Source organism: Lepidochelys olivacea, assembly GCF_965140295.1.
Source record: "Lepidochelys olivacea isolate rLepOli2 genome assembly, chromosome: 1".
Taxonomy (NCBI): domain Eukaryota; kingdom Metazoa; phylum Chordata; order Testudines; family Cheloniidae; genus Lepidochelys; species Lepidochelys olivacea.
This window is the reverse complement of record NC_140411.1, coordinates 19,734,612-19,758,338: the sequence shown is the minus strand read 5'-3', so window position 1 is coordinate 19,758,338 and position 23,727 is coordinate 19,734,612. Positions and strand designations below refer to the sequence as shown.

At 43.5% G+C, this 23,727-nt stretch overlaps 1 protein-coding gene across 1 annotated transcript in view; it reads left to right on the top strand.

Annotated features, from left to right (window-relative positions):
• The window catches only part of TENM4 (teneurin transmembrane protein 4), a 2,254,482-nt gene that overhangs the window by 1,027,264 nt on the left and 1,203,491 nt on the right, over positions 1-23,727 (top strand). The window contains exon 5 of the mRNA XM_084644861.1: positions 9,559-9,633. The gene's annotated coding sequence lies outside the window, so the exon portion shown is untranslated. The remainder of the gene's footprint in view (positions 1-9,558; positions 9,634-23,727) is intronic.

Genomic DNA, 23,727 nt, shown 5'->3' with positions numbered 1-23,727 from the left:
TCTCAGGAGGTCATCTAGTCCAACCCCCTCCTCAAAGAAGGACCAACCCCAACTCAATTATCTCAGACAAAGCCCTGGCTGTGATAATGTAGTTGGGGTTGGTCTTGCTTTGAGCAGGGGGTTGGACTAGATGACCTCCTGAGATCTCTTCCAACCCTAATTTTATATGATTCTATGAACAGAGAAAGAGGGAGGAAAAGAAAAGTAAATTCAGAGGAGGAAGAAATCTTCAGGAACAATGGGTTTTTATTTTTGTTTTTTTGTTTTTTATTAAAGAAAAAGGATGAAAAATCAAAAAGGTCAGAACTGAGGGAAAACCCCGAATGCTGAATAATTGATGTAGAAGGAAAAGTGGAAAACAGGAAGAAAAAAGGGAAAGATGAGTGGGGGAAACAAAGGGAGGGGACTGTCTGTTTTAGATAGCAACCTCATTTTATACAACATTTTGAATCTTTGATTTATTATCTTTTGATATGCACGAGCACACAAAGACAAGGCACCTCATAGTACTCTGTCTCTTTGGCATGAATTACCAAACCAGCTGAAACTAGCAGCTAGCTCAACCAGCAGCCTGCAGCAGAACTCAACCCACAACAGGACTCCGGCAAGCTAAAGCCCATCCCCACCCCATAACAAACTCTGGTTCCTTTCAAGCTCCTCTGTCCTCACAGCCTGAGTAAGTGGGTGCACCTTGCGGTGTGACCTGTTGGTCAATAGTCCTGAGATATTTGGGGCCAGTGGTGAAAACAGGTGGTTCAACTGCTTTGGGCAGCATCAACTGAAAATACGCATAACTTTGGTAAAGAGGGGTGATACCCACTTCCTGAGATGTAACCCTGGATTGCGGTTCAGCCTCGTTTCCTTCTTGAAAAGTTGGCAGTTATGACAGAGAATGCATTACTAGCCTCCAAGCAGAGCCAAGAAGAGGCATCTCATTGAGATAAGATGCTGCAGATAAACTATATTAATTATTAGATAGTCTAGAATTTCAGGATGAGAAATGTTATCATTTCTCAAGATTGCTTTGCCCAACAGGTCTCTGGTTGCTGCAGATCAATGCCACTAACACAAAGCCTGCCCTCTCACCCTCCTCCCACACGACCGTAGCCAGATAAACAGTAAACACACTTTGTTGCCATAGAGTACACACTACTGGTCCATAAGACACATGGAGTTCTAATTGGTGCACTGGAAGCTTGCAGGATAGAGACTAACATTAAACAAGACAGAGTCACTGCTGAGAGCTGTGGGAAAAAAGCCCCCCAAAAAAGCATTTTGTGGGGCGGGTGGCAGGGAGGAAGAAAGAGAGAGAAGGCAATCATCTTTTTATGGGAAAAGATGTCAAACTGTCATGTTAGTCTCCGCTGAGACTCCAAGTGCTAACGGTTGCCAGGGTAACTGTTGTGCCAAGCCTCAACACTTATGTATTTTTCCATTGATAATTGCTAATGTGAACAAGTGCTGGCTTGCACTTTACACCTGCCTGGCTTGTAAGTCTACCTTAATTGGATGTGCCAAGTTTGAGGAAAAAGTAATCTGCCCTTTCAAGACAAGTGACAGGTAGATGAAGTGTTGTTTAGGCCTTTATTGTAACAATTTTGCTGACAAAATTACTGTGAACTGCCTTCCCTCAGTGCACATATACTGCCTTTGTTTACTGAATGCAAAGTCAAAGATGCTGGCGTTATTAAAGTAAATCTGGCACAAGTTTTAAAAAGCAGTTTGGTGCTTCATGCTGAAATGTCACTTTGACCTCAAGGGTCAATGTAATCCTTTTTAGTGGCTCAGTACATTTTATTTCATATATATATGTGAAAACTCTCTTTCAAAATGGTTCTTCCTTATTCCCCGTGACCAACATTTTAACAAGAGGGGTTTTTTCATTATTTGAAATTGGTTAATTAAATTCTGGATCTCTTAAGGAAAAATCCTGTAGAATTCAATAGGGATGAAACCCATAGAACTCTGTAGAAATTACTCTACAGATCTCTAGCCTAAGAATTTCAAAAGTAACAGGTGAATTTGCATCCCTCAGTTTTTGGGTGCCCAACTCAAGATACCTTAAAGCAGTGGTGCCCAAACTTTTCCTGTCATGCCCTCCTCCTTACCAGTAATGGAATCTGTCCACGCATCCCCTCCAGTACTGCACAGTTGGCTTGTCAAAGGCGCTTGGGCTGAAGGCGAACCTGGGGACTGAACGGAGGAAGGGGGAGGAGCTAGGGTTAGAGGTGGAGCTGGCCTGGGGGCGGAGAGGGAATGAGGGCATAGCTGGGCTGGGGGCGAGTTGCGGCCGGGGCAAAGCTGTGGGGCCAGGGTGGAGCTAGGGGCAGAGTGGGGCTGGGTGGTGCTCCTTCCCCCCCTCTTGTGGGGGCTTGCCTGGGCCCTGGTGTGCACCCTCAGAATGTTCCTCTGTGCCCTTCTAGGGGGGCATGCCCGGCAGTTTGGTATTGCCTTAAAGGGTGACTTTGAGCTTTGCACTTTCTAACATCAGGCCTCTGTAAGGTATCACAAGCTGAGCATCAAGAAACTCAGACACACACAATCGCTAGTGACTTTTGCCCAATAGGATCTCATTCTCTAGTCAGTTATTCCCATAGGGGTGCTGTTCGATCATATAACGTCCCATAATGGAGATAAAATTCTCTCTTCAATTCTACAGCATCACTCCCCTCACCCCCAAAAAAACTATAGGAAAGTTAGTATGTTATATTTATGATTTTTTTTCCATAAGGGGATTACAGAGCTTGTTATGTTCAGTTCTTGTTTGCATTTCAGAACTGTGTCAAGTCTGGCCAGCTTCCCTTCTGAGTGCGTGCACTCTCTGTACTTCAGCATTTCTTTGATGTTGGTTTTTCCCAGTGCCTTGAATGGAAGTAAAGCTTCATGAAACCAATTTGCAAGAGAGAAATAATATCTGAATAAATACATAGCACTTATTATTAGCAGCTTGCATCCAAAAGCTCTAAACTCTTCATAAAGGTTAAGTAGTTTTATTCCATTTTGCAGATGAGGAAATTGAGGCACAGTGAGTCTGTGGCAGAGCGAGAAGTAGGACACAGGCTTCCCCCCTTGCTGTCAAGTGCTCTAACCACTGGACCACACTGCCTACCTTGTTCAGATGATTCCATGATCATATAGGCTAGATGGTGAAATGCTCGCTCACATTGAGTAGCGACTTGTTCCTCAAGTATATCTGTTTATTTCAGTGGGACTAACTGAGGACTAAAAGCACTGTTCGGTGTGAGTAAAGGTGGTACAGTCTGGCTCATAATAACCGATGCCAAACTCTTATGCTGGATAATCATATTAAAACTGGAATTATTTAAATCCCAAATGTATTCTGAAGACCAGCAGCCAGCACACTGTGGGTAATCATTTCCTCTCCAAGAACACTGTGGCTCCATGGAACTTTTATTGTCAGGTTAGTTGAACTAATTATATGAGCGAATGAGGGCTGGTGAGCCTGCCTAGGGAGGCAGGGTATGTACTGCACCTCATTCAGGATATATTTATTCCCCATTTTCAGGGGATGTCTGTCTACTCTAAGAATTCTTTCTTGGCATAGATTCCCTGGGCCACATTCCACCCTCACACGCTTGCATGGTTGCAGAGATGTAACTGAGGGACAGAATTTGGGATTGGATGGATGTAACTGAAGGCAGAATGTGGTTCCAAGAATGTATAAGCAGCAACCTGTCATGAAGCATCAGTTGGCTGAGCATTTATTAATGGCCACGACATATAGGAGAGCGAGATTTCACACTGTCAGTCACTAACACTGATGGAGGTTGAGGTATATATAAGAAGCTGACAATGGAAAGGATTGTGTTTTTTCCCTCCCCCGTCCTCCCCAACATCAACAGACAGCAATTTTATTCACTTCTTGGTTGAAAAATTGACCTAGATTTTCAATTCCGCCATTGAATTGTTTACAAAAGCATCTATAGAGGGAGTGTACCCGGTAATGTTACTAAAATGGATACATGTAGAAGAGAACTGCAATGCAATATCAAAGATATTTTAATCACTGCATCTGACTATAATGAGAAGTAAACCACTAAGGAAAAGGTTTGGAAAGTGTCTTAAATATGCTAGAACAATGAGTAATTCGCAATCAGATAGGAAGCTGCTGTCACTTTTACAACCTATAAATCAGCAGACTGGGAAAGCAGCACCCACTTGAATATCTGACATACCAAGAGAAAGCTCCCGTGGGGAGACACCAGCACCATTCATAAGGGCACATCATACCTTTCCACAGAGAAAGTTGCAGAGCACAGAAACGTACTTCTTACAAGCTGCAAGGTTTTTCTGAACTACTGTTATGCTACATATTTCACTCTGCAAGGCAAGGATTGCAGCCTCAGTGAAGGGGCAGAAGGTAGGCCAAGTAGGATGAGGATGCAAGAGCAACTCTGGGCTCAGCTGCACAGATTCTGATTCAGACATACACAGCCAAGTTCCCTTTGTGTGCCTTCCAGGCTCCCATTCCAGCTGGGTGCATGTGTAGCCTGATCTCTAGATTATGTATTAATTATATTGATTACCTAAGAATTTCCAGTTATTACTTGGAGGGTTGGCAGGTTCTTGCCCCAAGATCAGGCCCAGTATTAAAATTACTATATAGCTGGGAACCCCGATGTGCATGGTTGCAACGCTCACACTATCGGAACTCTTCTCTATTTCCGAATAGTTTATTAATACATTTAGCAAAGTCACAAACACTCTCAGTCAAGTATATAGAGACTACAGAATGGACATCTGCACATCCATATACTCACACCATCTCTTGCCGGATGACTTGAAATGTTAGCCATTATCTTCCTCATCACTATTCCCTTCCTCTTCATCACCAGTGGCCATCATTCTGGCCCCTTCCAATGGCTGCATCTCTCTCTCCTACTGCCCAGAGTTTGCGATGCAACTTTAATAGTATGTTATGCTGCACCATTATAACTAAGGCATAGTGATTTTCCCCCTTTTCCTTATTTAGAGTTCCTTATCCTCCTCCTTCAGATAGCATAATCATAACCAGCAAACCTTAATCTTGTCTTAAACACCTTATTTGACCCCCTTTATACAAGATTTGACTTATCCAAAGTTCAGTTGATATAGAATAGACATTATGTTACCTTGGCAATTTTTCCTGCTCTTCAATGCCAGCTTTTCAGACTCTTCTCATGTATTCACCCGCCTTCCACTCTCCCTGCCACGAAGAGGTAGGAATGTTCCCACCAGCAGTGGCTAGCCAGGGACAGAGTACAGGGGGCAGCAGTCATACAGGAGGGGGTAGAAGGAAGCACTGCTATAACATGTTTGCACAGGGTGACATTAGTAATTCCTGATCATCTGTGCTTCAAGGACTTAATTCACCCAGAGAAGGAGGGTGTGTGAATGTCTCTTTTATTTTGAATCACTTCAGCAAGACCTAATTTTCATGCTATTAATTTGAGGGAAAATGCCATCACTAACCATGGCAAAGGTTCTTGCATGAGATGTAAATATCAAGAATTCTGTTTTAAACCCCTGATTATATAACTATTTTTGAATGCAATAAACAGACACGGTTTAAAAAGAATTCTAGTTTTTCTGGTAGATGGAAACAATATTAATTCTAGCCCCTTTTGCTCTTCCCAGTTGTCCTGATAATTTTGTGAGCTTCCATTGAGCTCCAGTGGAAGGCAGAAGCAGCACGTATGCCTGTCCCCTTAAGTGTGAAGAACAAACTGCAAAACTTCAGTGACAAACATTGCCATTGTAAATTGCAGTTGCTGATTCTTTCAGGCAGTTTGTCATTTTTTTCATTGTCAGATCTGGATTACTATAGCTCACTGTATAATGCATAAGAGTTGGAAAACAGGGACAGAGCAAGTACTATCCACCTATTCTCACAAGTCTCCTGTGTTAATGATTTTATTCTCTGTGCGCAGTACTGTTACAAGATAGTGGTGACTCCCTTTAAAATAGTGATGGACTGAATGCGTAGCGGTTAGTTCAAGATTAAGATTGAGACTAGAATTCGAAGGTTGGTTTTGGTTCATATTCAGTGGCTCCAAGATCTCATGAGATTTTAGCCTGGAATGGCAGCAGCCTAATGAGATTAGCTGACCTTGCACAATTTGTGGAACTGAAGCTGGAAAATTAGGCCCCTTCATGTTTGTGGTCTGACAGGTCACTGACTTGAAGGAGTAGTTAATCTCTGAGAACTTGAATGAGAACTTCAGATCCTCTCCTGTCCTGCAAAAGCTCCCAAAATTCCAAGGAGCCCTATCACATATTTAAATATTTATACCGCACTTGTCACCGCCTGACTGTCTCTCACAATCACCATGGTGCCTGACTTGTCTGTAGCCAGGTCAGATTTTTTCATCTCTCCTTTCTATTCTTCTACTCTGATATTATTTTTATTTTTGGGTCATTAATCTTCACTACCTCATTCCAAGGACAGGTGGAGTAATGGGTTATTTGTTTTAAATGAAATTACTCTTACGGTTATGGGGAAGCTTTACTAAATGCAGGTGGGGCTTGCAAGTTGTCTTGCAGACAGATGGGTTTGATCTTATCTTCTGCTCTTGTGGAAGAGTTTCACAGGTTCAACTAGCCACCCAAATTGCCCTGGGCCTGAGTATTCATCTTCCTACCATCATTTATGCTAGTACAACTTGAGTATGAAGCACTATCCACTCAGAGTGATAGCATTTTACATTCACTGTACTGGTATAAATGACTGATGAAGAGCAGGACAATGAAGAATCAGCCCCTCTCTCTCCAAGTCGGGTGCCCTCTAGACCTACTGTCTCCACTGAAAGTTAAATCATCCCTGAGGATTGTGATGACCTTAGGAGACCTTAAGTCTTGAAAGAGCTTTGATTCAGAGTTCCCCTCCACATGCACCCCTCCCCTTTTAAATATTTATCTGAGGAGGTGGATTCAGTCCCTTGAGTGAGTGGAATTTTTGGATTGGTCTAAATTGTTACATTGTAAGTTGTACATGGGTGTGGGGCCAATCTAGCTATAGGCAAACTAGGCAGCTGTCTCAAGGTGCAGATTCTGCCTAGGGCAGTAGGGGCGGCCAAGTCAAACTTGAATGGTTCTGCGATCCTGTGTGCCAGGTCACACCACTCGCTCAGATTTGACCTGGCCGCCCGTCTGTCATGACCGAGTGGTGGCTGGCCCAAACCTGAGTGGAGCTGCGACCAGAGTCAGTTGGTGAAAATAAAGGCTGAGTCAAGCTGTCAGGTCCTGATCTCGGTATGTGTGTGTTGCGGGGAAGGTCACTGTCTGTATGCAGCATAGAGGAGAGGCTTGTGGTGGAAAGGGATGTTGGAGAGTGAGTTCACCCTGCAGCCACAACTCCTGCCCCACAGGGCTGGGCCCAGCTCCCTGCCCCAGCACTCACAGGTTTGTTGAATGAGGGACAAGTTAGCCACCTGACCACCCCAAGAAGACAAGAAGGGGGCAGGGGGAGAAAAGGTCACCAATCCCACATAACATTCCAGAGTGAAGCTGGGTGCTGATGCCAAGGCTAAAGGGGTTGGGGGCTGAGGTGGGGAGGGGTGTTCCTGGGTGAGCCATAGAGAACTGGAGCAAGCAAAGAAGGAAGAGGGGCATTCGTGCAGCCAGGAGTTGGGCATTTGGGCTGATCTCTAGGGTAGATGGACTCGGGTGTTGGGGGCAGCAAAAGGGCCCTAGGAGGAGTAAGAAGCAGGGAGGGAGCAGCTGGGGTGAAGAGGGAGGTTGGGAGGAGGGAAGTGGTTTGGTGATGGTGGGGGATGGGGGAATAGATGAGGTTTTAAAATGGCAGTTATTGGAGAATGGGTCTTGGGGGGATGGTGAGCAGTGGCAGGAGGAGAATTGGGGTGGAGATGTGGGGTTTGAAAGTGGAGAGCGGGTTTGGCAGGATGATGGTTTAAGGGATGTTTATTTGGGGAGATGGGGTTGGTTTGGTGGGGAAGTGGGATGTGTGGGGCACTGGCAGGAGGAGGCATTGTGGTGTTTGGGTTTATTTGGGGGGATTGGAGGGTTGGGTGTGTTTGGGGATGAGGTAGCAGGGGGTGGATGGGTTTAAATGGAGACTGGTTGGAGGTTGAGGGGAAGTGTGGGAGGGACAGCTGGGGGCTATGATGGGGTTATTTAGTCTATGGAGGGGGTTGGGTGGGGGCTGTGAGGGGTGGATTGGGGTTGGTGAGGGCTCTGGGAGGGGGTTATATGGAGGTGTCTGGTGGGGGGTTGAGGGGCAGTGGATGGGTGGGAGGGATGGGGGCTGGGAGCACAGGGAGCTGTGTGGAAGTGCCGTTAATACAGCTGGCTATGGCTGTCTAGCTCCCTCATCCTCAGCGCCTTTTCCCTTTTCTCGCCTCTTCTCTCCTCCCCTCAGTCTCACTTGCCCCCTCCATTCTTCCCTAGCTGGCACCAGCCCCAGCTCCACTCATAGGCACCTCAGAGGGACGGTCTCAATTCCCCCGCCACACACACGCACACGCACACACGAGCACACGCGCACACACACGCACGCACACACACGCGCGCGCACACAGGGGATAGGGTTTGCTTGCTTGGTACTGGCATGGATTCTGCCTGCAACACAATATCCAGATCCTGTGAACTTGTCTCACCACCCTCATAAGGGTCCAGGGCCTCTCCCTGCTCGTCCTGCTCCTGGCAGTCTCATGGCTCAGTGCCGAGCTGGTCCTGGTGCCACTGGAGGCGGGCTTCGCTTGCCAAGCTGGGCTGTGCATGCAGGTGGTGGGTTGGCTGAGATTTTGGGGGGGGGGCCTTAGCCCCCTCCAGCTCTAGCCATCCACCACCTATGGCAGTGACCCTGTGTGCCAGGCTGCAGCAACACTTACTCAAATTTGGCCTGGCTGCTCACTCCATCCTCCCCTCATGACAGACTAGCACCCAGGCCAAGGCTGAGCAAGTGGTGCTGCAGCCTGGTGCTTGGCCCTCCCCACTTCTAGCATTACCACCAAACTATCAGAAGGCTTGCCATGCTTCTCCAGAAAGTATGGCTCACCCACCACACCCCTGGTTGAGAACCACTGTTGTAAGAGGTGGGAGGCACAGCGAAGTTTTGCCTAGAGCAGACTCTCTTGAGAGGCCTCTGATATAGGGACTGTTTATTCAGTGTTTAACACAATGGGGTCCTGGTCCACTACTGGGGCTCCTAGACACTGTGATAATACAGTCATTTTAATTATTATTATTTGTAATAATAATAATTTGGTGTGTGTGGGTATGCACATATAAAAGTTTATTAAAGGGGGGAAGAAATCCTTCTATATAAATCAAATAAAGAAAAATTATACAGACTAAAATAGAAAGCAATTACATTTCTGATGTCCTCTTAAAACAGTTTTGACAAAATAACTCCATGGCTCATGTGATTGTGGTCTGTGCATAAGTAATACGATCTTAAAATGTTCCTATAATGATGTGCATTGTTTTTGTTTTTTCTGAATTAGATGTGGACATTTGTCATGGATTTTAATTTTAATATGGTACAAAATGAACTGTATCTTTAAAATTTCAATAATTTTTATGTTTTTTTCTTCCTAGGATGGATACGTTTCGCCTCACTGACATATGGTTTGCTCTATGCTTCTTGGACACTGAAGAAAACCTGTAATTAAGGTAAAGAAATGACTGATTGTAATTTTTGTATAAGTTTGGGGTCTATAGCTTTTTGTGATGGAAGATATGATGCTTGCGGTTACCTCTTTGTGCTCATTTTCTTCGGCTATGTCATGCTTCATTTAGAAACTGGAGGCAATTGCTTGAATTCTGAATGCCATAAAGACTGTTACAGCATGTTATTTTGACATAATAGCCCTTGTGGCTTGTCTTGGCTTTGGTTGAGAAGTGGAGGCCTAGATGAATTCTACCAGCCCTGTAGGAAGGGATTGTTTTTTGTGCAGCAGATGTGTGTTATTTCAATGGAATTCATCCTGCAGGAATTTTAAGGCCCCACGATCCAGATTGAGATTTTGAACACTGCACAATTTTAGGTAAAAATTTGAAAAGCACCTACATGACATAGTACACTAAGTCCCATTAAAAGTCATTGGGATTTAGGTGACTTGGGAGCCAAAATTCCATTGCTTTTTCAGTGGGACTTAAGATCCTAAGTGACTTTGGAGCTTTTGAAAATTTTACCCATAAGAGTAATTTTAGGACTGGTTTTGGGATTAATATATTTCTTAACCAAGGTGCATTTTCTGAAATGTATTGGAGTTGCATAGGTAAGGCCTGTAGTTCAAAGTGAAAATAAACACTTGATTCAGCAGTCAGAGGGTCGTAAGTGTAAAGATACGGGCTGGGGTTTTCAAAGGCTCTTAACTATCAGGAGTTAAGTGCCCAAATACGAGTGAAACTCAATGGGAGTTGAGTGTCTAACTCCCTTAAGCTGTTTTGAAAATCCCAACCATAAGCCACACTGAATAAAACAGGGTGCTTAAATTTAAGTTAAACACAGATTCAGGTCCAGTTCCTAGAACTAAACAAGCTGTTCTGCAGTATATATTGATTTTGCCACCAGTATGTACTGCATGGGGCTACTTTACCCTAAAAACATAACCAGCCTGTGGCAGCTTGTGCTGAAGAAATCACAGTGCACTGCTACACTTGAGTAATATAATAACAGAGTAAGAGGCTGGGACAGATTGTCCATAGAGATCTTCCAGTGATTAGCTTCTTGCTTTGCTCTTCCTTGGTAAATCATTCAAGCACTGTCCTCATGAGATGTGCAATAGGATTGGAGTTCAGCATCCAACCAGGTGCCACTAGCTTCTAGTGCTATGTATGGTTTGTGATTAAACTAGTGATTCTGTTTTTTTACATCGTCATGGATATTAAGGGACAGTCAGTGTAAAATATTGGTTTTAAGTGTTGGCCCACAGAGAAAATGAGACATATGGCTATTGAGTGCTGCAAGAGCTCTCCTATATCTCTATTCTTGGAGGCCTGCATTGTTGTAGCTGATTGGGTAAAAGTTCTAACCCAGGTTTCCCAGGTGTTTGTGTCTATATGCTTCTTTCGGTAATTGTGTCAGTTGTCTGCAACATGTGGATTTGTTACAGGTGTGCTGCTATATATGGCATTCCATTGGAATTCCCATCAGCAGGGGACCCTGGGAATCTGGCACGGTGGTCCTCAGCTAGTGAATGGGCAATAGTACATCATGCACTGTGCTTTTACGGGAGGGATAGCTCGGTGGTTTGAGCATTGGCCTGCTAAACCCAGGGTTGTGAGTTCAATCCTTGAGGGGGCCATTTAGGGATGTGGGGCAAAAATTGGGGATTGGTTCTGCTTTGAGCAGGGGGTTGGACTAGATGATCTCCTGAGGTACCTTCCAACCCTGATATTCTATGTTGGTTTTATTCTTGCCTCAGTTAAGGTATTCTTTCATGGAATATTCTATTCAATCTGTCAGACCCTATTGCCAGGAAACCCAAATGCTTGACTAGATTTCCTGATGTTCAGGTTAGGGCTACCTAGTTCAGCATTCACAAGTTAGCCTTCCCAGCTCTGAGGTTGGGACAAAGCGGTGGTGACCTTCCATGTCACAGAATCTTTTATCTCCTTCACCCTACTCAGGGTTGCTGTCCTGCATGTGACCTTCAATGTTTTACCTAGTACAGTCAAAAAAAAATTTGTCATGGTGTGAGCTCTCTTCTAAAAGTACATACAGAACAAAGAAAGTAATTTCTTTAAAGTTTTGGGATGCCTAACTTGCAGTTTCCTTACTCACAATTGTCAGGAATACTCTTCTGCTAACGTGTTATGCTATTGCACTTGATTGCATTGGTCACATTTTATTACATCTTAACATATAACTTGAGTTGATTTGATGCATCTTGACAGATTGTATCAAAGATGCAACATAGAAGCCCAAAACACACACACACACACAAAGTCTCTTTCTTTCAATAAAACTACACTCCTAAAATTTCCCATGATGTTCCCATGTCCACATGTTAGTTAGTGAGCAGGTTAGGTAGTATTGGAGTGAGGGAGAATTCATAAAACTGAAAGTCTGATTCCACTTAGGTGGTTTTCAGAAGTTGTTGGGCCTGATTTGGTGAATTTTACAGCAATGTACCGTTGATTCAATGGATTTATACCATTACAATCAAGTGCAGTATGAGCCCCACTGGTTTTAAAGAATGACAGCATATTGCTCGGATAGCAGTATAATGTCCTCATACAGATGTTTTTAGTTTGGTTCTAGAATCTTTGAATGTCCACAATAGCAGATTTACACAACACTCTGTGCATATTTGATACGGGGTATTTGGGTATTGTTTAGTTATCAGAAGACATCCAGCCACATATGAATGAAGGTATTCATGATTTATTGAGTCAGTATATTCATTCCAGGCTTCTAGTGACCCTGAGACCTGGTAGCTAATGTGGTTTATGATGCCCTGCTTTTTCTCTCCATTAAAGCTCAAAGAGTGGAAGGGGGAAGGAAAATCATTGTACTCCAAATAATTGCAAGGTGAGATAAACCAGCATTAACAATATGGGTCTCTCACAACTCCCATTGATTTCAGTGGGTGTTGTGTGCATGTGTGCAAGGTATGTATACAAGATATAAATAAAAGTAGAATCAATCCTATTGCATCTTCTGCATAATGAAATAAACCTGTCTTTATTGGAGAACATTTGCTAAAAGGCACAAGTGGATGTTTTGACCTCAGAGGGGTGAAAGGTGAGAGAGTGGAAAATCTATTAATTGGTTTTTCACTTAAACCAAAGAAAATGTTTTTTCCTAACCAAGGCAGAAGGAGACAAGCTTATACAGAAATGTTGATACTGTGTGTTCGTGAAAATTATACCAAATCTACTGGGTAGCAGAGCACCGTCTTCAGCTAGTGTGATCTGAGTAAGAGCTTGGGAAGCAAGGCCTTGTAAGAGAGACAGAGGTGTCGTCTCCCAGGAATTTGTTTTATGAAAACATCTGCCATTTGGTGCAATCTGGTCCATTTAAAAAACAATAATTTTGTGCTTCAGAAGTATCTTTATTAGTTCTCCTGGGTGGACTGATGTAGCCATATACGGAGAACTGGAATAAAACCTTGGCAGAGGCAGGGTTTTGATTTCCCTCCCACCTCTGTAGATTCATAGAGTTTAGTGCCATTAGATCATATGGTCTGACCTCCTGTATAACACAGGTCTTTAAATTTCACCTGGTTTACCCCAGCAGGTGCTCTAAAGAGGAATTGGGATATCCTAGAAGGTGTTTTTGTAGCTGGTGATGCTCCCTTTTGGGGGGGGAGTGTCTTGTTTTAGGAAAGGTCCCTGTTGAGCGAAGCATTTAAGTGCATGTTTCAGTTCACCTCTGTTCAGCGAAGCACTTAAGCATGTGCTTAACAAACTTTATGCATGTCCTCAAGTCTCTTTGTAGTCAATGGGAAAAGTAAATCTTTGTGAAATTTCAGGGCTTTTGTCAGAAATCATGACTTTAGTTATGGCAAGGAAATTACTTTGCTGTAGGACTGTTAACACACACACACTGCTTATATATGGTGAGTGTGACAGAATCAGAATGCATTTGAGGACCACAAGTCTGGCTAGTTGATGAATTTGTAGTGTTCAGGCACAAATATAATTTCTACCATTGTCATTATTATTATTTCTTTGTATTATAGTTGCACCATATTTAGAAGGAAATTATTTTTCTCCATTATATTAATTGGTATTTGGTACTCCAAATATATGCAACCCTCCTAATATTATACCAAGTCACTGTAATGGGTTTTTGTTTGTTTCTTTGTTTGTTTTTGGTAAAATGCTGCCAATATTCTTAGATTTTAAATGAACATGTCAGTGTAAAAAAAAAATTCTGTACACAGATGTGCTTTATTCTTATTCATTTCACCTTTATATCTGTCGTTCAAAAGAGCCTTTTTACTGTACTTCTGACAAACTTTTGCTGTGGTTTCGTCTCTTAATCCTTAATTTTGATGATCTCTTCATAGTCATAGTTTTCCAATCTCTAATAAATATGGAGGATGAAATAGTCGAGTAAATATCTGGGACTAAATTATATGCAATGGAATAAAAGAGAGAACCAGTTGAAGTACACTTTTTGCGCTAAACTTCTAGTTCCCCTCGAGTCTGTAGGTGTCATGGGTTCATTCTGGGACAGAGTCTGAAGTATGGATACTGTGACAAAGCTCTGTCCTCGCCTCTGTGGGTCCCACGTTTCCTGGCAGATTTCGCTAGCCTCAGAGGCTCACTGTGACCCTCCACATAACCCTTCTCTCTCTAGAGACAAGGGTCACAGTCTACTGAGCCATTTTCATCATAAGCCAGCAAGGGAGGTGAGGAGAAGTTATCCTTCCTTGCACAGTCTCTGTTATCTCCCAGTCTCAGTGATTAATCAGGGGGTAAAAGGGGAGGGGGGGAGCCTGGGCCCACCCTCTACTCCAGGCTCCAGCCCAGGGACCTTAATAGTATCAGCTATGGCAGCTGACCTTTTAGAAACATGACATGTACAATTCCCTGGGCTACTTCCCCCACAGCAGCCCTCACTTCCTCAAGCTCCTCTTCACCCTTACCTCAGGGCCTCCTTCCTTGTGCCTGATATGGTGTGTACTACTCAGTCTCTCCAACAGCACAACTTCCTCCCACAGCTCCTGATATGCACACCTGCCTGACTGACTGGGAGGCTTTTAACCAGTTTCAGCCAGCCCCTGATTGGCTTAGGTGTCCCAATCAACCTAGCATTCTCCCTGCCTTCTGGAAAGTTCTTAATTGGCCTCAGGTGTCTTAATTGACCTGGAGCAGTTGCCATTTCACTTATCCTGGTACCAGGGATTGGTTTAGCCTGGAGCTAATATATCCATCTCCCACTACTTTTCTATAGCCATCTGGCCTTGCCCCGTCACAATACATGGTCAGCTTGTTTTAGTGCTTGCATATCTCGTGACTTTAACACATAACCTATGAGGAGAGGCAGAGGGAACTGGGATTATTTAGTCTGCGGAAGAGAAGAATGAGGGGGGATTTGATAGCTGGTTTCAACTACCTGAAAGGGGGTTCCAAAGGGGATGGATCTAGACTGTTCTCAGTGGTAGCAGAAGACAGAACGAGAAGTAATGGTCTCAAGTTGCTGTGGGGGAGGTTTAGGTTGGATATTAGGAAAAACTTTTTCACTAGGAGGGTGGTGAAGCACTAGAATGTGTTACCTAGGGAGTTGGTGGAGTCTCCTTCCTTTGAAGTTTTTAAGGTCAGGCTTGACATGATCCTAACCACAGGAGTATGGGACCTTGGTGTAGTTCTAAATTCCAGCAGTATCAAAGCCTATTACAGTTTGAAAAATTGCAGTCCATACCTCTCCTGGGACAGGGGAAACACAAATTGAAGAAATTTTGTTTTAATACAAGTTAAAAGTATGCACTGAGTCATATACCGTGGAAGGGAGAATGCTTAAAGGTGGCTAATGCTATTACTGTCTGATAGAAAATTGGGTTTTAAGGCCTATTTGTTTTCTTGTGTCTCTGTGATGTGACAGTCGAAGGTGATGGCTGCAGTTAACAGGAGACATTAGTTACAATGCTGTTCATAAATATAGTTTGTTAGACAGTAATGGCTTATAGGTCTGCTTTTCCCTCTCTTCAAAGGGCTGCTTCTTCTAAGCTCTTTTGATTTCTGGATTTCTTTAGGCTTTAAAATAGTTGTGTGACCATGAAGAGTATCTGTGACTTCAGTTTGACAAATGAGGATTTCAGAAGGCCTTGCTGCTTCCAAAGGTATTTGTGAGACAGAGACGAATACAACTTCTGTTTGATAATGGGCTCAAGTGCTTGAAATCATGCAATGTTGGCCTTAGACCAGTGTTTCCCAAATGGTAGATCCCAGCCCTCCAGTGGGTTGTGGGAAGGTTCCAGATAAATCACCACACCCAGGGCCACCAGATTAACCCATCTCTGGACCCTGGACTAGGCAAATGTACACATCTCCCGACTCAGGGCAGAGGGGTGGCTCCAGGGCGGAGCATGGGTTGGAGAGAGAGGGGATTGGACAGCAAGCCTGTCCTGCATTCAATCTGCCATGTCAGCTCCTGACATTCAGGGCTGGGCCTGGCTCCCCACCCCTCATAGAATCATAGAATATCAGGGTTGGAAGGGACCTCAGGAGGTCATCTAGTCCAACCCCCTGCTCAAAGCTGGACCAATCCCCAATGGCCCCCTCAAGGATTGAACTCACAACCCTGGGTTTAGCAGGCCAATGCTCAAACCACTGAGCTATCCCTCCCCCTGGTGGTAGGACCTGGTACACAGTTGCAGCGCCACTCAGGTTTGGCCCAATGACTCCGCTGTCATGATGGAGGAATGCTTAGGCCAAACCTGAGTGGCAATGCAACCCCGTCCGTCACATAGCAATGCCTGGAGCAGGAAACTGGGCACAGCCCCACAGGATAGGAGCCACCGGGCAGGGTGAGTATGGTGTGGGCTTGCTCTCTGACATCCTCCCTGCACCCACCCACACACAGTCAGGACCACCCCTCCACACTGAGCCGGGATTAGGGTTGTGGTGCTGAGGTGGAGGGTGAAGGTTTGTAATGGTGGGTCACAAAAAAAGACAAAATGCAGTTGGTGGGTTGCCTTAGTAAAAAGCTTGGGAGCCATTGCCTTACACTATTTTTGTAACACATGTCAGAAGAAGACATGCAGTGCAACCAGTGAAAATATATGGGGTTCATGTGACACAATTTAGGCAAGTGGAATAAGCAGGGCTGGCCTGACAGGTGAGCGACTGCCCAGGGCACTGTGGTCAGGGAGGCACCATGGTCAACTCACCCCTCGCACACAGCCAGCCCAAGCCCCTTCAACCCCCAAACACGAGTGTCCAGTTCCAGCAGCTAGTCCCATCTGGGCTTGGGAGGGATGGGACTTCCTCTTCCCCGGCGTGGGCTGCTCCTGGGGCTGGGTCAGACCCACCTCTAGGAACCAGCCCAGCTGCTGGAAGCTCCACACATCCCTCCCCCCACTCCCTGCCCCCATTGCCATGTGGGGAGGCATCACTGTACAAGGAGCTATGACACACACATACACACATACACCCAACCACCCAGACTCAAAGAAAGGGTGCCAAAATACCAGCCCTGGGAATAAGACATGCCTGCAGGGTGTGGGTCTATATGTGAGTACATACCCTACATGCTGTCCACTTGCCCAAGTTGTGCCTCCCCTCTACACTGCTGTTTTTAGCTGTGTAGTCCTCTGCTGCCTTCTGGCTGCTGAAGCCTTTCCCCTTCACAGGAAAAGATTCTAGCAGCTGGCAAAAGCTCTGGCAGGGGTGGGCAGCCATCGCTAGGACAGCCTTTTCCTGCTGCTTCCCCTTACCCAAGCCTTTCATCACCACAGGAAATGTCTGTGGCGGGGCGGGGGAAGCAGGGAAAGGCTATGTCCATGGGGGCAGTCCCTGCTGCCTGCTCCATTGCCAGAGACTTTCACTGACATGTGTCGCTACACACTGCAAGGTAGACGCCGCCTGCTTTACACGGTGGTGTGTTGCTACACATACCCTACATGCTCCCACAAGTGATGTCTAGTATAAATGTTTACTATGAGTAATGTTACTGTAGCCCCACTTGTGGACCAAGACCCCATTGTGCTAGGCACTGAACAAACACACAACAAAAGGAAAATTCCTGCCCCAAAGAGCTTACTATCTAAAAATGAGACTAGAGACAACAGATGGATACAGATAGGGAGCTGATCGGCATAGTGGGGAGTGTTCTCCCCCACACCATTGTCTACATTGTTACAACAAACCCTTAGCATGTTTTCTTTAAATAATTTTTAAGCCCTAATTTTTACATTTCTTCTACAGCTGTTCTCACTGGAGCACCTTAAGACATGTTTGCAATGCCTTCACGGTGCAATACTTCGATATAATTAGTCTACTGCTCCTTACAAACAATGTGAAAGATACTTTAAACTGAGTTTGGTGTCATACAACAGTGTCCACCTCTAAGTTGTCAGAAGTATCTACAGGTCTGATGATGTCAGAGAGTAAATCTTTCCGTTCATGTCACCTGCAGGGGTTCTGGAACAATTTGTATGGAGGGGGTGCTGAGAGCCATTAAATCAAAGTGTAAACCCTGTATATAATGGGTTTCCAGGAGGTGTTGCAGGACTCCTAGATCCAGCACCTATGGTCACCTGTGCCTGCTTGCCTAATCAGTAAAATAGTTTTCAATAATTGCATTAAGGTATGTTGTCTTGGAGGTCCAAAATAACAGAAAGAATTGCAAACAATAATACCAGGGATAGTGATTGCTGATTTCTTTTTGCCCATACTGACAGGCCTCAATTTAAAGTTCTCAAATTTCATCATATGAGGGGAAATAAAAAACCTTGACTACAGTGCATTTTGCATCCATCCATCTGCAGAGCTACCAGGAAAAACAAACAAACAATGGCACGAAAAAGAAAATTATCATTTTATGAAGATGGGGGAGAGAACTGTATTATGCAAAGCTGAAGATTGATTACATTGATTTTTTTTTGTAGGTTGCTGTTTGTTAGGCTGCTTTTTCCGTGCCCATCACATTAACTAACCATGAAATAATGTCATAGCAAAAGTGAATCTTGGTTCTTATACTTTTATTCCCTGTATCAATAAACAGAACAACGAAAGTGTTTTACTCTACAGAGAGAAATACACTGAAGAAACAACAGATCAGTATGTTACTTTGATTCTTTCTCCACGAGTTGGATTTAATGAAAATTATGTTGCTTATATGGCAAGCACATGGGAGTGGTTTTTTTTTTCGGTGTTCAATGTAAATTCCAATGAATATTCCTTCATCCATAGCAAATATTTAGAATAATTATATGCATTATAGTACACAAGCAGGACTGAATCTATATAACTAAACTGGTGGCAAAGCCTTATAAGGACAAGAGAGAGGGCATCTTGAAAATCTCTTTGTGTGAAGATTAGTTTGCAATTCTCTAGAATGATTATTTATGACTGAACTGCAACTGTGAAATAAGTTAGTCAAATTACTTCTTGTTCTTGTAAATATAACCAGTAAATTTCTCATTTGATATAATGAAATATAGTAAAATAGATCAATGAACGGGATAAAATACACAGATGCAATATTAGTGACAAAAGCAACTTGCCACGTCAGGCAGGGAATAATTTACACTGACCTATTTTTTAACAGCTTTTTCAGGTGAACTCCCTATGAGCAGCCTGATTGGTTACAGTTGTGATGCATAATGTGCCTACTTAGATATTTTTCCACAGTCTTATTTTTGATTCATTCACACGTGTGTGTATCCCATATATCTAACTTCTTCTGCAATAGCAAATGCAGAGCATTAGCAGGGTATGTAAGCAGTCTCGCTAAGACATCTTGCAATGCTAATATGATCATCATCTCCCAGTTCAGGATCATGGGAAGAAATTAGTAAGGAAAACATGAATTATACCACTGAAAGTACCAGCTACCTGTCAAGTTTCCTCCTAAATATGCATATGTCGAACTGGCTTTCTTTGTAGAGCACTTTCATTTCCTCTAAACATTCCTGGAAGACATTTCCTAGCTGTAGGTATAGAATTAATCAATCAATCTTTGTTTTTATAGCACCATTCTGGAAAATCTACTCATAGCACTTTCCAGTAATAGAGATAAGAAAAAAAGAATCCATACTATCCAATTAAGAATAAAGCATCTATCTTCTTGATTATGTAGGTTGAAGACATTTGAATTGTGGAAGTTCAAATTGCTTTTTACTTTTAGGAACTTTTCAACCTCTTCAGTGCTAACAAAAGATGCACTGGATACTGTACATTTTATAGCTTGGCTCTGGCTAAAATTTTGGTTTACTTCTGCAAGGGAGGGATTTCACACTCGGGAAACATGCATCTTCTGTATTACAATTTATCTGTCAAGGTATATATGTGGCATTATCACAGTACCTCAAACATGTAAGAATAAAACAATCCTTGTATGAAGGAGTTCTGCATCCTCCTTTCATGCCACCTGGTTCTATCCCTAGTTTCCAGCTATGCTTCATCCAACCCCAGATTATCTCATCTAAACAGCCTAGGATAGCGTTCAGAAAGGAATACTATCTTTTTCAGATTGCAGTTGAAGCAAACTTGAATTTCAGCCCTCTTTCTTTGAACACTCTTGATTGCAGACGTTCCTTTCACTCACATCTCTTCTGTCTGCCTGCTATCGCCTCCAAATATCACCAACCTTGGGCATTATCTTGACTGCCCTCCTGCTGACATTTTCATTCATGACTTTGGTCTCCATTCATCTTGACTACTTTTTCAGTGGTCTCCCTAAATTCTAACTTTTCAAACTTGAGTCTATATAAAAAACCATAACTAAGTGCTCCTAATACAGGGAGAGGAAATCCTGTTTATTTCAGAACCCAGTAGAAACATCTCCCTTTGTGATTCAGTCTTTCATGGACATGTCTCTGTTACCATGTGAACTAACTTTATATTAGTTTACCCTGTGCCCTACACTTCCAGTTCTTGCAACGGTCTCTTCCCATCTCAGATACCCCTGTTTCATTTCTCCCCCCACACACATTTTTTACCCTGTTCCCTACATTCCTCCAGATTTCCTGCATTTCTGCACCTAAATGACTCCTTGATTTTTTTCCAAAGTCCATTTCTATCCTTTCTATCCTCCTTGACCTCTGACTCTAAATCTACACTGGTAAAATAATCAAATCCTACTTCTTGAGCCTCCCAATTACCTCATTCTCTTGAAAGCTTAGTCACTGTACATTCCCACTTCAGGTCTGCCCTACCACTTTTTCAGATGCTGCCTCAATGACAGTATCCACATATTGTACCTGTATTTTCATGTAGTGTGTTACGTGGCTCTCTACAATAACAAATGCAATTGCATTATACACAAGGAAGACAGTGGGTTTATTAATGACAAGTGACCTTGACACTAGTGGGTACTGCCACTAATCTCTTGCTGCCAGCATGCATCTGTACCTTAATTTTCCCACTAATTGTCCGACTCCCCCTCTAGCCAAATTAAAAACTCACCCCTCACTACCTTTCAGGGCAAATGAAAATCTCAAAATCAAATGAAACTCTGGTGAAACAGTCTCACACCCCGCTCCTCCCTCTTTGGGCCTGGATCTGTTCAGACATTCACCTTTTTGGTGCAGGGGCTCACAAGTAGACATCCTTCCAGTTCCCTGCTCTCCAGACTACAGCCCTCTCTCCACAATCTGTGCAAACCTTCTACCCTTCTATCAGGAGCATTTCCCTGCTGATGCAGGGTTATAAGTACACCATCTCTAGGAGGCACATCATTGCCCTATGGGTGCCCATGCCCTTCCTCTGCCAGGTGTTCCAGCTCTTGGAACTATCTGTTCTGAACTCAGATGCTCCCATTTAATTTCCCCCACTCAGGGCTACTTTCTACATTTGTCTATTTGACTCCCTCTTAGACTTAATCCTCTGGCCCTTTTACAGGCTGCTCTTCTTCTTAGCTTCTGCTCAGTCCTCTCACCGGGAGAGATGACAACACTGCCGCTGTTCTTCAGGTCTCTCCCCATACCTGGGAGGGGCCTCTTGTAGCCTGCTCCTCTTAGTTTCCAGCAGACCTTGCTCTTAGCCTACCAGTTCCCATGCTCCCTCTGAAGAATAGGATCCAGAATGCTTTGGGCTTGGACCAAGGCATCAGCAGGACTGCTCAGTCCAGCACACTCTGTTACCAGGGTTGTGTTAAGAATGACCTAATTATGATATCAAGTCCACAGTTGAAATCAGAGACCTTATTAAAAAGCCTGGATAAAGCACCCACACTGTTAAATAAGGCAAAACCTTTGATTCTTGCCAGCCTTCAGAAAATTGCATCCATCCACTCATAATCATTCAGAATCTCCCACTTTTATGTTACTATAATATAAATACTGGTGTATTTTTTATGGTGGGAATGGCCAAAACATTGTCTTTAAAACATAAGGTTTATACTGTAAATAGATTGTGGTTAGCTACTAAACCACAGCCAGGAAGAAATTGTTTATTTTTGACCAACACTTAGGGTGTGACAGCATCAGCACGTAGCAAAGTACCTTGTCATCATAAGGACTCCCTATTGACAAGAGAGAATTTCAGGTTAATTACCTGATTTCTCAAAGCTCTTAGCTATCCACTTTCCAGCCAGTGAGTATTGAACGTTTGTGATCTCTGATTTCTTACAAACCTGTCTTGCCATGGAAGTTCCTAGCCATTTACTGATGATTGTCCTGGGAATGCTGCAGCTTTCAAAATAGCAGTGTGTTTTCTGCTACTTAAGACTGTCAATAAATTTAGCAGGTCTAGCTAGGAAAAGCATGTACTTGTTCGCCAGCTGTCGGAAACTCAAAGACACAGTCAGATTGCTATTTGACATGTGGGATTTAATTTTTCAGACTGATATGAATATTCTCTAGTATTCCTTACCTCCTACTCTCTCCTGGTAGAAGCCTCACTAATTAAATTCCATATGAATCTCAGGACAGAACTTTACTGTTTGGGGGGAGACTATATTCTGACATGGTTCAAAGAAGAATTTGAATAGGATTCAAAGTGGATTTGTACACTGATATATATAATTGTGTGGGAACCTCTAATCAATTATTTGCCCTTGATTTTTTTTTTGAGGGGTCGGGGGAGATGAGTTCCACCCAATCTTGTAGATATAGGCACAGGGCTTGATTCACCCTTGCAGGTATAGGAGGAGAAGTGTTCCATACAGACATCAGTGCTCCATATGGTGATGCACTGTTGGGTGGGGGGAAGGCTACTGTCCATACCCCTACTCTCCCTTGTAGGGCTCTGCATTGGAGTCTGCTCAGCGGGTGCGAATATGTGATCAGCAGATCTCACAGCTGGTCTGACCCTGCGTTTTCTGCAGCTGATCCAGCTCAGTTTCTGGGTTGTACCAGCTTGTTTGAGGCCCTTTTTCAGAGGGGTTGTAGATAGCTTGTATCACTGTATCCCATAGATGCATTTTCTGCCATGGAGGGAGCTCAGAGGGTCGTTTGTGGCACCTGAAGTAACCAAACACAGAATTTATCACTGTTATAAATAATTGTTTTTTTCTCTTTTCAAGACATGCCATGAGCAGCAAATACAGTAGTCAGAGTAGCATATTAACAAGGATCAAAGGCTGATTCATAAATGTGACAGTGAAGAAGGAGACAAAGGAAGGGAGTGTGTAAAAGAGCAGGAGACTGGATTGCATAATATGCTCAGCCTACATGGGTTAGTTCTTAGTTCTTAAAGGGTTGATTTAGTCATAAAAAGACTTTCACAATTTAAAAGGTTATTTGTAAATCACCTTCCTCCCTCCCTCCCCTCCACCCCCCAAAAGTACCATCTCCAAATCAGATGGGATAACGTTTGAGCAGAGAGCTTCAAATTCATTAGTGGTGTAAAAACAAATCAAACTGACAGAAACTATGCCCAAATATACACTGCTGCCTCAATCTATAATTGAAAAACCCTGAGCTGCATGAAATGAGCGAAACAGTGTGGAATGAACTAGCAAATGACTAAAAGATCAGAATTAAACAAATTTGTGTCTATAAATTCCACTGACTGTCAGAAGGTGAGAATCATTCCCTGGGCATCTGGACTTTTTGTAAGTTGATGCAAACAAAGTTTGATTGGTAACTGAGGACTGAGAGCAACTAGATTATTTTCTATTTATCAATTTCTTTATTTCAAATA